We start from the raw sequence: 16,699 nt of genomic DNA on the forward strand, positions 1-16,699 counted from the left end.
AGTTAGGGGTTAGAGGTTAGGGTTAGGGGTTAGAGGTTAGGGGTTAGGGGCTAGGGGCTAGAGGTTAGGGGTTAGGGGTTAGGGGCTAGAGGTTAGGGGTTAGAGGTTAGGGGTTAGAGGTTAGGGGTTAGGGGGTAGAGGTTAGGGGTTAGAAGTTAGGGGTTAGAAGTTAGGGGTTAGAAGTTAGGGATTAGGGGTTAGGGGGTAGGGGTTAGAGGGTAGGGGTTAGGGGTTAGAGTTGGAGGTTAGGGGTTAGGGGTTAGAGGTTAGGGGTTAGGGGTTAGGGGTTAGAAGTTAGAGGTTAGGGGTTAGGGGTAGGGGGTAGGGGTTAGAGGTTAGGGGTTAGGGGGTAGGGGTTAGAGGTTAGGGGTTAGGGGTTAGAGGATAGGGGTTAGGGGTTAGAGGTTAGGGGTTAGGGGTTAGGGGCTAGGGGTTAGGGGTTAGGGGGTAGGGGTTAGAGGTTAGGGGTTAGGGGTTAGAGGATAGGGGTTAGGGGTTAGAGGTTAGGGGTTACGGGTTAGGGGTTAGGGGCTAGGGGTTAGGGGCTAGGGGTTAGGGGTTAGAGGTTAGAGGTTAAAGGTTAGGGTTTAGGGGTTAGAGGTTAGGGGCTAGGGGTTACCTCTCAGCAGCTGTTTGATCTCTCGGCTGGCCTGCGTGGCGGTGAACTGGTTAACGATGTCGAGAGCCGTTTGACACAGAGTGTTTCTCACCCCCGCGCCGATACCGCTCTAAATGGATCAATAACCAATAATCAATCAATCAAAAACATTGTCAATACATCCAAGGCTCAAATATTAACATTTTTTTTCATTGGTAGTGCTGATTCTCCCAACTTTATGAGCACCACATAAAATCTAGGAGCACCACATAAAATCTAGGAGCACCACATACAATCTAGGAGCTCCACATAAAATCTAGGGGCACCACATAAAATCTAGGGGCACCACATACAATCTAGGAGCACCACATACAATCTAGGAGCACCACATACAATCTAGGAGCACCACATACAATCTAGGAGCACCACATACAATCTAGGAGCACCACATAAAATCTAGGAGCACCACATAAAATCTAGGAGCACCACATAAAATCTAGGAGCACCACATAAAATCTAGGAGCGCCACATGAAATCTAGGAGCGCCACATAAAATCTAGGAGCGCCACATAAAATCTAGGAGCGCCACATAAAATCTAGGAGCGCCACATGAACTGGAGATTACAGATCCATAATGAACCTAGATGAAATCAGACCTATATCTATCCTACCCTGTCTTTCTAAAGTCTTCGAAAGCCAAGTTAATAACAAACAGATTACCGACCAATTTCCAATCCCACCGTACCTTCTCCGCTATGCAATCTGGTTTCCGAGCTAGTCACAGATGCACCTCAGTCACGCTCAAGGTACTAAACGATATCATAACCGCTTATCGATAAGAGACATTACCGCGCAGACGTCTTCGTCGACCTGGCCAAGGCTTTCGACTCTGTCAATCACCGTATTCTTATCGGCAGACTCGACAGCCTTGGTTTCTCAAATGATTGCCTCGCCTGGTTCACCAACTACTTCTCTGACTGAGTTCAGTGTGTCAAATCGGAGCACCTGTTGTCCGGACCTCTGGCAGTCTCTATGGGGGTACCACAGGGTTCAATTCTCGGGCCGACTCTTTTCTCTGTATACATCAATGATGTCGCTCTTGCTGCGGGTGATTCCTTGATTCACCTCTACGAAGACGACACCATTCTGTATACATCTGGCCCTTCTTTGGACACTGTGTTAACTCACCTCCCAGACGAGCTTCAATGCCATACAACTCTCCTTCCGTGGCCTCCAACTGCTCGTAAACGCAAGTAAAACTAAATGCATGCTCTTCAACCGATCGCTGCCCGCACCCGCCCGCCCGTCTAGCATCACTACTTTGGACGGTTCTGACTTAGAATATGTGGACAACTACAAATACCTAGGTGTCTGGTTAGACTGTAAACTCTGCTTCCAGACTCGCATCAAACATCTCCAATCCAAAATTAAATCTAGAATCGGCTTCCTATTTCGCAACAAAGCATCCTTCACTCACGCTGCCAAACATACCCTCGTAAAACTGACCATCCTACCGATCCTCGACTTTGGCGATGTCATTTACAAAATAAGCTGGATGCAAGCTGGATGCAGTCTATCACAGTGCCATCCCTTTTGTCACCAAAGCCCCTTATACTACCCACCACTGCGACCTGTATGCTCTAGTCGGCTGGTCCTCGCTACATATTCGTCGCCAAACCCACTGGCTCCAGGTCATCTATGAGTCTCTGCTAGGTAAAGCTCCGCCTTATCTCAGCTCACTGGTCACCATAACAACACCCACCCTTAGAGGGCTAGAGGTCAGGGCTAGAGATCAGGGCTAGAGATCAGGGCTAGTTATAGTACTAGTTATAGTAGTTATAGTTGTACTAGTTATAGTAGTTATAGTTGTACTAGTTATAGTAGTTATAGTTGTACTCACATCCAACAGGAGTCTCACCACCTCAGTCTTTCCACAGAGAGCTGCCTGGTGCAGCGCCGTCCCCGACTCTGACTGTCTGTTGATGTCTATACCTGCTAGGATCAGCAGACTGACACACACACACACACACACACACACACACACACACACACACACACACACACACACACACACACACACACACACACACACACACACACACACACTGTTAATGTCTATACCTGCTTCGATCAGCTCAATATAAACACAGTGGTGATGATGTCAGAGTGGTGACGATGATGTCAGAGTGGTGACGATGATGTCAGAGTGGTTATGATGTCAGAGTGATGATGATGTCAGAGTGGTGATGATGTCAGAGTGGTGATGATGTCAGAGTGGTGATGATGATGTCAGAGTGGTGATGATGATGTCAGAGTGATGATGTCAGAGTGATGATGATGATGTCAGAGTGGTGATGATGATGTCAGAGTGATGATGATGATGTCAGAGTGATGATGATGATGTCAGAGTGGTGATGATGATGTTAGAGTGATGATGATGATGTCAGAGTGGTGATGATGATGTCAGAGTGGTGATGATGTCAAAGTGGTGATGATGATGTCAGAGTGGTGATGAAGATGTCAGCAATGACGTCATGTCCTGACCGTATGACGTCGATGTGTCCGTTCTTGGCGGCCAGGTGAAGAGGAGAGACTCCGTTTGGATTCGACGGCTTCGGCTCGATCATCGCCGCGCAAACGTTACTACTGAGGAGCAGCTGTACGACCTGTACACATTATACACACGTTACAACTGAGGGTACTGCACATTATACACACGTTACTACTGAGGGTACTACACATTATACACACACGTTACTACTGGGGGTACTACACATTATAAACACACATTACTACTGGGGGTACTACACATTATACACACGTTACTACTGAGGAGCAGCTGTACGACCTGTACACATTATACACACGTTACTACTGAGGGTACTGCACATTATACACATGTTACTACTAAGGGTACTACACATTATAAACACACGTTCCTACTGGGGGTACTACACATTATACACACGTTACTACTGAGGAGCAGCTGTACGACTTGTACACATTATACACACGTTACTACTGAGGGTACTGCACATTATACACACGTTACTACTGAGGGGACTACACATTATACACACGTTACTACTGAGGGTACTACACATTATACACACGTTACTACTGAGGGTACTACACATTATACACATTATACACATGTTACTACTGAGGGTACTACACTTTATACACATTATACACACATTACTACTGAGGGTACTACACATTATACACACGTTACTACTGAGGGTACACCTCCTGTACACATTATAGGTGTGTGTGTGTGTATATGTGTGTGTGTGTGAGACTCACCGCCACTCGTCCAAATTCACAGGCCAGGTCCAGAGGAGTTTTACCGGCCGTGTCAGAGATACACGGGTTAGACTGGTGCTGCAGCAGCATCTCAGACTGAACACACAGAGAGAGATAGAGAGACATACACGGGTTAGACTGGTGCTGCAGCAACATCTCAGACTGAACACACAGAGAGAGATAGAGAGAGATACATGGGTTAGACTGGTGCTGCAGCAGCATCTCAGACTGAACACAGAGAGAGATAGAGAGAGAGATACATGGGTTAGACTGGTGCTGCAGCAACATCCCAGACTGAACACAGAGAGATAGAGAGAGATACACAGGTTGGACTCAATCGCTGGTTGAAAACTGTTTTCTGCCCCTCCCAAAAGATAGAATTTGTAGATATTTGGCCCTCTTTCTGGGACTCACCCACAAACAGGACCAAGCCTGGGCTGCTGAGGAGTGATGGATTCCATCCTAGCTGGAGGGGTGCTCTCATCTTATCTATGAACATAGACAGGGCTCTAACTCCTCTAGCTCCACAATGAAATAGGGTGCAGGCCAGGCAGCAGGCTGTTAGCCAGCCTGCCAGCTTAGTGGAGTCTGCCACTAGCACAGTCAGCGTAGTCAGCTCAGCTTTCCCCATTGAGACCGTGTCTGTGCCTCGATCTAGGTTGGGCAAAATTAAAAATGGCGGTGTTCGCTTTAGCAATCTCACTAGTATAAAGACCTCCTCCATTCCTGCCATTATTGAAAGAGATTGTGATACCTCACATCTCAAAATTGGGTTACTTAATGTTAGATCCCTCACTTCCAAGGCAGTTATAGTCAATGAACTAATCACTGATAATAATCTTGATGTGATTGGCCTGACTGAAACATGGCTTAAGCCTGATGAATTTACTGTGTTAAATGAGGCCTCACCCCCTGGTTACACTAGTGACCATACCCCCCGTGCATCCGGCAAAGGCGGAGGTGTTGCTAACATTTACGATAGCAAATTTCAATTTACAAAAAAAAACAATGACGTTTTCGTCTTTTGAGCTTCTAGTCATGAAATCTATGCAGCCTACTCACTCACTTTTTATAGCTACTGTTTACAGGCCTCCTGGGCCATATGCAGTGTTCCTCACTGAGTTCCCTGAATTCCTATCGGATCTTGTAGTCATAGTAGATAATATTCTAATTTTTGGTGACTTTAACATTCACATGGAAAAGTCCACAGACCCACTCCAAAAGGCTTTCGGAGCCATCATCGACTCGTAGGTTTTGTCCAACATGTCTCTGGACCTACTCACTGCCACAGTCATACTCTGGACCTAGTTTTGTCCAGCAACATCCCAGACTGAACACACAGAGAGAGATAGAGAGAGATACACGCGTTAGACTGGTGCTGCAGCAACATCCCAGACTGAACACAGAGAGAGATACACGGGTTAGACTTGTGCTGCAGCAACATCCCAGACTGAACACACAGAGAGAGATAGAGAGAGATACACGGGTTAGACTGGTGCTGCAGCAACATCCCAGACTGAACACAGAGAGATAAAGATACACGAGGAGCTATGCATCCTATGGAAAATAATCAACGACGCGGAAGGTTTTGAGCCACGAAGTCGTAGCGAGGTGGAAATGACCTTCCACAGAGTGGATTTATTTATTTGCCATCTACTGAAGTAGATAGCAAGTTTACTAGGTAACTACAGTAGTTTACTAGATAACTACAGTAGTTTACTAGATAACTACAGTAGTTTACTAGGTAGCTACAGTAGTTTACTAGGTATTTACTATAGTTTACTAGGTAACTACAGTAGTTTACTAGATAACTACAGTAGTTTACTAGGTAGTTACAGTAGTTTACTAGGTAGCTACAGTAGTTTACTAGATAGTTACAGTAGTTTACTAGGTAGTTACAGTAGTTTACTTGTAACGTCCGTTGTCAAGAATGGACCAAGGCGCAGCAGGTATGTGGATACTCATGTTTTTTAATTAAAAAAAAAAGTAGTAAAGTATCCATTGGACAAAAAAACAATAAAGACAACAGCAACAGTCTTGCAGGCACATACAACGCAGTGCAAGGACAACTACCCACAAAACCAAGTGACAAACATACTCCTACATATATGACTCCCAATCAGGAACAACGATCCCCAGCTGTTCCTAATCAGGAGTCACAAGACCAACACAGAACATTCACACACACAAGACTGCCACGTCCTGACCCCAAAACTACTACAACAGCTCCATCAGCTGGTCAGGACATGACAGTACCCCCCCTCAAGGTGCATACCCCGGAATGCACCTAACAACAGAAAACACCAACAAACAAAATCCCCAACAAAACCCATAAACAATAACCCCTAAACAATAAGGGAGGGAATGGAGGGTGGCTGCCGTCACCGACGGCACTGTGCTACACCCTCCCTCCCCAACCCACCTATCCTGGAGGTGGCTCAGGTGCAGGACGTGGACCTCGCTCCACCTTCGGCGTCGCCCACTTTGGTGGCGCCAATAGTAGTTTACTAGGTAACTACAGTAGTTTACTAGATAGCTACAGTAGTTTACTAGGTAGTTACAGTAGTTTACTAGGTAACTACAGTAGTTTACTAGGTAGCTACAGTAGTTTACTAGATAACTACAGTAGTTTACTAGATAGCTAGATAACTACAGTAGTTTACTAGGTAGCTACAGTAGTTTACTAAATAGCTAGATAACTACAGTAGTTTACTAGGTAGCTACAGTAGTTTACTAGGTATTTACTATAGTTTACTAGATAACTACAGTAGTTTACTAGATAACTACAGTAGTTTACTAGATAACTACAGTAGTTTACTAGGTATCCACAGTAGTTTACTAGATAACTACAGTAGTTTACTAGGTAGCTACAGTAGTTTACTAGGTATTTACAGTAGTTTACTAGGTAGTTACAGTAGTTTACTAGATGGCTACAGTAGTTGCCGTGGTAACCAAAACAAACAGACTTGTTAGCTCAGCTAACCAATCCATCAGTTCATCAGTCCTAGCTTGCTTTTATGAAAATCGAATTCAACAACACCAATAATGTTTTCAATTGGACTTTTGCTTTCAAAAGCAGCTCAAACAATATACATGTAATTGTTTTTTAATTTTTTTAATTTAATTTTTTATTTCACCTTTATTAACCAGGTAGGCTAGTTGAGAACAAGTTCTCATTTACAACTGCGACCTGGCCAAGATAAAGCAAAGCAGTTAGACACATACAACAACACAGAGTTACACATGGAATAAACAAAACATACAGTCAATAATACAATAGAAAAAAGAAAACAAAAAGTCTATACACAGTGAGTGCAAATGAGGTGAGATAAGGGAGGTAAGGCAATAAATAGGCCATGGTGGCAAAGTAATTACAATATAGCAATTAAACACCGGAATGGTAGATGTACAGAAGATGAATGGGCAAGTAGAGATACTGGGGTGCAAAGGAGCAAGATAAATAAATAAATACAGTATGGGGATGAGGTAGATAGATGGGCTGTTTACAGATGGGCTATGTACAGGTGCAGTGATCTGTGAGCTGCTCTGACAGCTGGTGCTTAAAGCTAGTGAGGGAGATATGAGTCTCCAGCTTCAGAGATTTTTGCAATTCATTCCAGTCATTGGCATCAGAGAACTGGAAGGAAAGGCGGCCAAAGGAGGAGTTGGCTTTGGGGATGGCCAGTGAGATATACCTGCTGGAGCGCGTGCTACAGGTGGGTGCTGCTATGGCGACCAGTGAGCTGAGATAAGGCGGGGCATTACCTAGCAGAGACTTGTAGATTACCTGTAGCCAGTGGGTTTGGCGACGAGTATGAAGCGAGGGCCAACCAACGAGAGCATACAGGTCGCAGTGGTGGGTAGTATATGGGGCTTTGGTGACAAAACGGATGGCATTGTGATAGACTGCATCCAATTTGTTGAGTAGTGTTGGAGGCTATTTTATAGATGACATCACCGAAGTCGAGAATCGGTAGGATGGTCAGTTTTACGAGGGTATGTTTGGCAGCATGAGTGAAGGATGCTTTGTTGCGATATAGGAAGCCGATTCTAGATTTAATTTTGGATTGGAGATGCTTGATGTGAGTCTGGAAGGAGAGTTTACAGTCTAACCAGACACCCTGACAGGGTAGGATAGATATAGGTCTGATTTCATCTAGGTTCATTATGGGTCTGTAAATGACTAAAATGTAAAATGTAAAATGTACTACAGGATGCAAATTTATGTTTGAAAAAGCTAGCCTTAGCTTTCCTAACTGCCTCTGTATATTTGTTCCTAACTTCCCTGAAAAGTTGCATATCACGGGGGCTATTCGATGCTAATGCAGAACGCCACAGGATGTTTTGTGCTGGTCAAGGGCAGACAGGTCTGGAGTGAACCAAGGACTATATCTATTCCTAGTTCTACATTTTTGAATGGGGCATGCTTATTTAAGATGGTGAGGAAGGCACTTTTAAAGAATAACCAGGCATCCTCTACTCACGGGATGAGGTCAATGTTATTCCAGGATACCCGGGCCAGGTCGATTAGAAAGGCCTGCTCGCAGAAGTGTTTTAGGGAGCGTTTGACAGTGATGAGTGGAGGTCGTTTGGTCACAGACCCATTACGGATGCAGGCAATGAGGCAGTGATCGCTGAGATCTTGATTGAAAACAGCAGAGGTGTATTTGGAGGGCGAGTTAGTTAGGATGATATCTATGAGGGTGCCCGTGTTTACGGCTTTGGGGTGGTACCTGGTAGGTTCATTGATAATTTGTGTGAGATTGAAGGCATCAAGCTTAGACTGTAGGATGGCCGGGGTGTTAAGCATGTCCCAGTTTAGGTCACCTAGTAGCACGAGCTCAGGAGATAGATGGGGGGCAATCAATTCACATATGGTATTGAGGGCACAGCTGAGGGCAGAGGGAGGTCTATAGCAAGCGGCAACAGTGAGAGACTTGTTTCTGGAAAGGTGAATTTTTAGAAGTAGAAGCTCGAATTGTTTGGGTACAGACTTGGATAGTAATACAGAACTCCGCAGGCTATCTCTGCAGTAGATTACAACAACGCCCCCTTTGGCAGTTCTATCTTGGTGGAAAATGTTGTAGTTAGGGATGGAGATTTCAGGGTTTTTGGTGGTTTTCCTAAGCCAGGATTCAGACACGGCTAAGACATCCGGGTTGGCAGAGAGTGCTAAAGCAGTGAATAAAACAAATTTAGGGAGGAGGCTTCTAATGTTAACCTCTATGGGACCGGCGGGACGAATTCGTCCCACCTACGTAACAGCCACTGCCAGCCTGTGGCGCGATTTTCAAAATCTTCAAAATCCTATTACTTCAATTTCTCAAACATATGACTATTTTACAGCCATTTAAAGATAAGACTCTCGTTAATCTAACCACACTGTCCGATTTCAAAAAGGCTTTACAACGAAAGCAAAACATTAGATTATGTCAGCAGAGTACCAAGCCAGAAATAATCAGACACCCATTTTTCAAGCCAGCATATAATGTCACCAAAACCCAGAAGACAGCTAAATGCAGCACTCACCTTTGATGATCTTCATCAGATGACAACCCTAGGACATTATGTTATACAATACATGCATGTTTTGTTCAATCAAGTTCATATTTATATCAAAAACCAGCTTTTTACATTAGCATGTGACGTTCAGAACTAGCATACCCCCCGCAAACTTACGGGGAATTCGCTAACATTTTACTAAATTACTCACGATAAACGTTCACAAAAAGCATAACAATTATTTTAAGAATTATAGATACAGACCTCCTCTATGCACTCGATATGTCCGATTTTAAAATAGCTTTTTGGTGAAAGCACATTTTGCAATATTCTAAGTACATAGCCCAGGCATCACGGGCTCGCTTATTTAGACACCCGGCAAGTTTAGCACTCACCATAATCATATTTACTATTATAAAAATGTCATTACCTTTTGTTGTCTTCGTCAGAATGCACACCCAGGACGTCTACTTCAATAACAAATGTTGGTTTGGTCCAAAATAATCCATCGTTATATCCGAATAGCGGCGTTTTGTTCGTGCGTTCCAGACACTATCCGAAATAGTAAAGAAGTGTCGCGCGCTTGGCGCAATTCCTGACAATAAAATTCAAAGTATTCCATTGCCGTACGTCGAAGCATGTCAACCGCTGTTTAAAATCAATTTTTACGTCATTTTTCTCGTAGAAAAGCGATAAAATTCCGACAGGGAATCTCCTTTTCGGCAAACAGAGGAAAAAATCCCAAAGGCGGGGGCGGTCGGGGTCACGCGCATAAGCTAGTGTCTCTTGATGGGCCACTTGAGAAAGGCGATAATGTGTTTCAGCCTGGGGCTGGAATGACGACATTCTCTTTTTTCCCGGGCTCTGAGAGCCTATGGACGACGTGGGAAGTGTCACGTTAGAGCAGAGATCCTTAGTAAATGATAGAGATGGCAAAGAAGTTCCAGAAATGGTCAGACAGGCCACTTCCTGTAAAGGAATCTCTCAGGTTTTGACCTGCCATTTGAGTTCTGTTATACTCACAGACACCATTCAAACAGTTTTAGAAAATTTAGGGTGTTTTCTATCCATATGTAATAAGTATATGCATATTCTAGTTACTGAGTAGGAGTGGTAACCAGATTAAATCGGGTATGTTTTTTATCCAGCCGTGTCAATGCTGCCCCCTAGCCCTAACAGGTTAACCTCTATGGGCTAGGTGGGACGCTAGCGTGCCACCCGTGGTGCACTCCATCAACAGCAGGTGCATTTCAAGAGCGGCAAATTTGAATCCAAATAAATGTCAAAATTCTAATTTTTCAAACATACAACTATTTTACACCCTTTGAAAGATAAACATCTCCTTAATCTAACCACGTTTTACGATTTCAAAAGGTTTTACGGCGAAAGCATAAATTTAGAGTATGTTAGGACAGTACATTTACAAGAGTTGTGTGTAATGTTTTGTCAAGTCAAAGACAGGGTCACCAAAACCATAAAACCAGCTAAAATGATGCACTAACCTTTTACAATCTCCATCAGATGACACTCCTAGGACATTATGTTAGACAATGCATGCATTTTTAGTTCTATCAAGTTCATATTTATATCCAAAAACAGCGTTTTACTATGGCATTGATGTTGAGGAAATCGTTTCCCTCCAATAACCGGCAGTCAAGTCAGCGTCACAAATTAAATAATTAAAATTAGAAAACATTGGTAAAATATTATATTGTCATTTAAAGAATTATAGATTTACATCTCTTGAACGCAATCAACTTGTCAGATTTAAAAATAACCTTACTGGGAAATCACACTTTGCAATAATCTGAGCACTGCGCCCAGAAAAATACGCGTTGCGATACAGACTAGACGTCATGTTGGGGAGATCTAAAATCGAAAATACTATGTAAATAATCCATTACCTTTGATTCTCTTCATCAGATGTCACTTCCAGGTATCACAGGTCCATAACGAATGTAGTTTTGTTCAAAAAAGCTCATCATTTATGTCCAAAAATCTCCGTCTTGTTAGCACATGATCTAAGCCAGCCGGACTTCTCGTCATGAACGAGGGGAAAAAAATATTTACGTTCGTTCAAACATGTCAAACGTTGTATAGCATAAATCATTAGGGCCTTTTTAACCAGAACATGAATAATATTCAAGGTGGACGAATGCATACTCTTTTATAACGTATTGGAACGAGGGTACCCAACATGAACTCGCGCCAGGTGTCTAATGGGACATCATCGTTCCATGGCTCTTGTTCGGTCAGATCTCCCTCCAGAAGACTCAAAACACTTTGTAAAGGCTGGTGACATCTAGTGGAAGCAATAGGAAGTGCCAAAATATTCCTCAGCCCCTGTGTTTTTCAATGGGATAGGTTTAAAGTCAATACAACACATCAGGTATCCACTTCCTGTCAGAAAATGTCTCAGGGTTTTGCCTGCCAAATGAGTTCTGTTATACTCACAGACACCATTCAAACAGTTTTAGAAACTTTAGAGTGTTTTCTATCCATATATAATAAGTATATGCATATTCTAGTTACTGGGTAGGATTAGTAACCAGATTAAATCGGGTACATTTTTTTTATCCAGACGTGCAAATGCTGCCCCCTAGCCCTAACAGGTTAACCGCAAGACCGCTACGTTTAACCTGTTAGGGCTAGGGGGCAGCATTTGCACGTCTGGATAAAAAAAATGTACCCGATTTAATCTGGTTACTAATCCTACCCAGTAACTAGAATATGCATATACTTATTATATATGGATAGAAAACACTCTAAAGTTTCTAAAACTGTTTGAATGGTGTCTGTGAGTATAACAGAACTCATTTGGCAGGCAAAACCCTGAGACATTTTCTGACAGGAAGTGGATACCTGATGTGTTGTATTGACTTTAAACCTATCCCATTGAAAAACACAGGGGCTGAGGAATATTTTGGCACTTCCTATTGCTTCCACTAGATGTCACCAGCCTTTACAAAGTGTTTTGAGTCTTCTGGAGGGAGATCTGACCGAACAAGAGCCATGGAACGATGATGTCCCATTAGACACCTGGCGCGCGAGTTCATGTTGGGTACCCTCGTTCCAATACGTTATAAAAGAGTATGCATTCGTCCACCTTGAATATTATTCATGTTCTGGTTAAAAAAGGCCCTAATGATTTATGCTATACAACGTTTGACATGTTTGAACGAACGTAAATATATTTTTTCCCCTCGTTCATGACGAGAAGTCCGGCTGGCTTAGATCATGTGCTTACAAGACGGAGATTTTTGGACATAAATGATGAGCTTTTTTGAACAAAACTACATTCGTTATGGACCTGTGATACCTGGAAGTGACATCTGATGAAGAGAATCAAAGGTAATGGATTATTTACATAGTATTTTCGATTTTAGATCTCCCCAACATGACGTCTAGTCTGTATCGCGAACGCGTATTTTTCTGGGCGCAGTGCTCAGATTATTGCAAAGTGTGATTTCCCAGTAAGGTTATTTTTAAATCTGACAAGTTGATTGCGTTCAAGAGATGTAAATCTATAATTCTTTAAATGACAATATAATATTTTACCAATGTTTTCTAATTTTAATTATTTAATTTGTGACGCTGACTTGACTGCCGGTTATTGGAGGGAAACGATTTCCTCAACATCAATGCCATAGTAAAACGCTGTTTTTGGATATAAATATGAACTTGATAGAACTAAAAATGCATGCATTGTCTAACATAATGTCCTAGGAGTGTCATCTGATGGAGATTGTAAAAGGTTAGTGCATCATTTTAGCTGGTTTTATGGTTTTGGTGACCCTGTCTTTGACTTGACAAAACATTACACACAACTCTTGTAAATGTACTGTCCTAACATACTCTAAATTTATGCTTTCGCCGTAAAACCTTTTTGAAATCGTAAAACGTGGTTAGATTAAGGAGATGTTTATCTTTCAAAGGGTGTAAAATAGTTGTATGTTTGAAAAATTTGAATTTTGACATTTATTTGGATTCAAATTTGCCGCTCTTGAAATGCACCTGCTGTTGATGGAGTGCACCACGGGTGGCACGCTAGCGTCCCATCTAGCCCATAGAGGTTAACCTCTTACATCTAGACGTTCCGCTAGTGGAACACCTGCTCCAATATCCAATGATAGGCGTGGCGCGAATTACAAATTTCCTCAAAAATACAAAAACTTCAATTTTTCAAACATATGACTATTTCACAGCATTTTAAAGACAAGACTCTCCTTTATCTAACCACACTGTCCGATTTCAAAAAGGCTTTACAGCGAAAGCAAAACATTAGATTATGTCAGCAGAGTACCCAGCCAGAAATAATCAGACACCCATTTTTCAAGCTAGCATATAATGTCACAAAAACCCAGAAGACAGCTAAATGCAGCACTAACCTTTGATGATCTTCATCAGATGACACACCTAGGACATTATGTTATACAATACATGCATGTTTTGTTCAATCAAGTTCATATTTATATCAAAAAACAGCTTTTTACATTAGCATGTGACGTTCAGAACTAGCATACCCCCCGCAAACTTCCGGGGAATTTACTAACAATTTACTAAATTACTCACGATAAACGTTCACAAAAAGCATAACAATTATTTTAAGAATTATAGATACAGAACTCCTCTATACACTCTATATGTCCGATTTTAAAATAGCTTTTTGGTTAAAGCACATTTTGCAATATTCTCAGTACATAGCCCAGCCATCACGGGCTAGCTATTTAGACACCCGGCAAGTTTAGCACTCACCAAAGTCAGATTTACTATAAGAAAAATGTTATTACCTTTGCTGTTCTTCGTCAGAATGCACTCCCAGGACTTCTACTTCAATAACAAATGTTGGTTTGGTCCCAAATAATCCATTGTTATATCCAAATAGCGGCGTTTTGTTTGTGCGTTCAAGACACTATCCGAAAGGGTAAATAATGTGACGAGCATGGCGCAATTCATAACAAAAAAATTCTAAATATTCCATTACCGTACTTCGAAGCATGTCAACCGCTGTTTAAAATCAATTTTTATGCCATTTTTCTCATAAAAAAGCGATAATATTCCGACCGGGAATCTGCGTTTAGGTAAACAGACGAAAGAAAATAAAGCATGGGGTCGACTCGGGCACGCTCCTAAGCCCATAGTACTCTGATCGGCCACTTGCCAAAAGCGATAATGTGTTTCAGCCAGAGGCTGCCTCGATATCGTTCAGCTTTTTCCCGGGCTCTGAGAGCCTATGGAATTGTCCCGTTAGAGCAAAGATCCTCAGTCTTCAATAAACAGAGACAAGAAGAACAACAACTTGTCAGACAGGCCACTTCCCATATAGAATCCTCTCAGGTTTTTGCCTGCCATATGAGTTCTGTTATACTCACAGACACCATTCAAACAGTTTTAGAAACTTTAGGGTGTTTTCTATCCAAAGCCAATAATTATATGCATATTCTAGTTACTGGGCAGGAGTAGTAACCAGATTAAATCGGGTACGTTTTTTATCCGGCCGTGTCAATACTCCCCCCTAGCCCTAACAGGTTAAACCAGGTGATGTCATCGCATATGTAGATGGTGGAACAACATGGTTGGTTAAGGCATATTGAGCAGGGCTAGAGGCTCTACAGTGAAATAAGACAGTAATCACTAACCAGGACAGTAATGGATGAGGCATATTGATATTAGAGAGAGGCATGCGTAGGCAAGTGAATATATGGTTCCAGTGAGTGGTTGGGCTGGCTGCGGACACGACGATTCAGACAGTTAGCAGGCCGGGGCTAATAAGCAAGCAGTTAGCAGACCGGGGCAAGCAAGCTAGCCATTAGCAGACTGGGGAAATTAAGCTAGCAGTTAGCAGACCGGGTCTAGCAAGTTAGCAGAAGGGCCTTTGGGGGACGTCGCGATGGAGGTAAGTCTGTTTTTGCTACTTCGTGCGGTGACGTCGATAGACCAGTCGTGGATTAGTAGGGTTCTAAGTAGCACTAGGTAGCTAGCAGGCCGCGGTTAGCAGAATGGGCCTTCAGCGGACGTTGCGCCTGAGGGGGCCTGTTGGAATCCTCTGGCAGATTTTGTCGGTATTCCAGTCGTAGAGGATCGGCGGGGTTCCGTGCCCCGTACCGGCAGTAGAAGGGGTCCGGATATTGTAGCCCAGGAGCCCTGGCCGGGCTAGCTTCAGGCTAATTGGTGCTTGCTCCAGGATGGAAACGCTAACCAGGAGTAGTCACCCGGGATCGTGGTTAGCTACTTGCGAAGATCAAGATGAAAAATGTTCAGAGTTTGCGGTAGGAATCCGGGGATATGGAGAGAATAATAATAGATCCGTTATGCTTTGGTTTGAGTCACGATTGTACGAACCGGCGAGAGCTTTCCGAGCAAAAGGTTAGCTGATGACCGCTAGCAGTGGTTTGCTGACTGATAGCTGGTAGCTAGTTAGCTGGCTGCTAGCAATGGTTTGCTAACTGATAGCTGGTAGCTAGTTAGTTGGCTGCTAGCAGTGGTTTGCTAACTTATAGCTGGTAGCTAGTTAGCTGACTAGCTTCAGTTCAGGGATTCCAGATCCCGAAGTAAATAAAAATACTTTTAGAGGAACAAAAACAGATCTATGCCACATTGGGTGAGGCTGGTTGCAGGAGAGGATTTAGAAGTTGAGGTTTAGGAAAAATATATTTTTTTTAAAGATATGTGAAGAAAAAGAATGTAAAAAGATATATACAAGTGACACGAATGGACAAAGACAAAGACGCCTGACTGCTATGCCATCTTGGATTCGCCCTTTTTGGATTCGCCATCTTGGAAGGACATAATGAACAGTAGCCCATTGAATTCTACCATGCTGATATACTGTGAGTTATAGGAAAATAATACACGCTCTAGAATGCCCTTCGAGCCAATCAGAAAACAAAGTATTCAACAATGCCTTGTTATAAATGGTATTATGAACTGGGTGGTTAAAACCCTGAATGCTGATTGGCTGACAGCCGTGGTATATAACGGGTATTGCAAAACAAAACATGTATTTTTACTGCCCTAATTACGTTGGTAACCAAGTTTATAATAGCAATAAGGTCAACCTCAGGGGGGGTTTGTGGTATATTGCCGATATACCATGGCTAAGGGCTGTATCCAGGGACTCCGCGTTGCCGTGTAGGACACCTCCTTGGGCCTTGGAGACTAAATATATAATAGCTGTTTCAGTCGTTGGCAGATCAATCAGAAACTACAGCAGACCTAGAATAGATCCCTGAGGAACACAGTCATTGGCAGATCAATCAGAAACTACAGCGGGCCTAGGATAGAACCCTGAGG

Source organism: Salmo salar, chromosome ssa12, assembly GCF_905237065.1.
Source record: "Salmo salar chromosome ssa12, Ssal_v3.1, whole genome shotgun sequence".
Classification (NCBI taxonomy): Eukaryota; Metazoa; Chordata; class Actinopteri; order Salmoniformes; family Salmonidae; genus Salmo; species Salmo salar.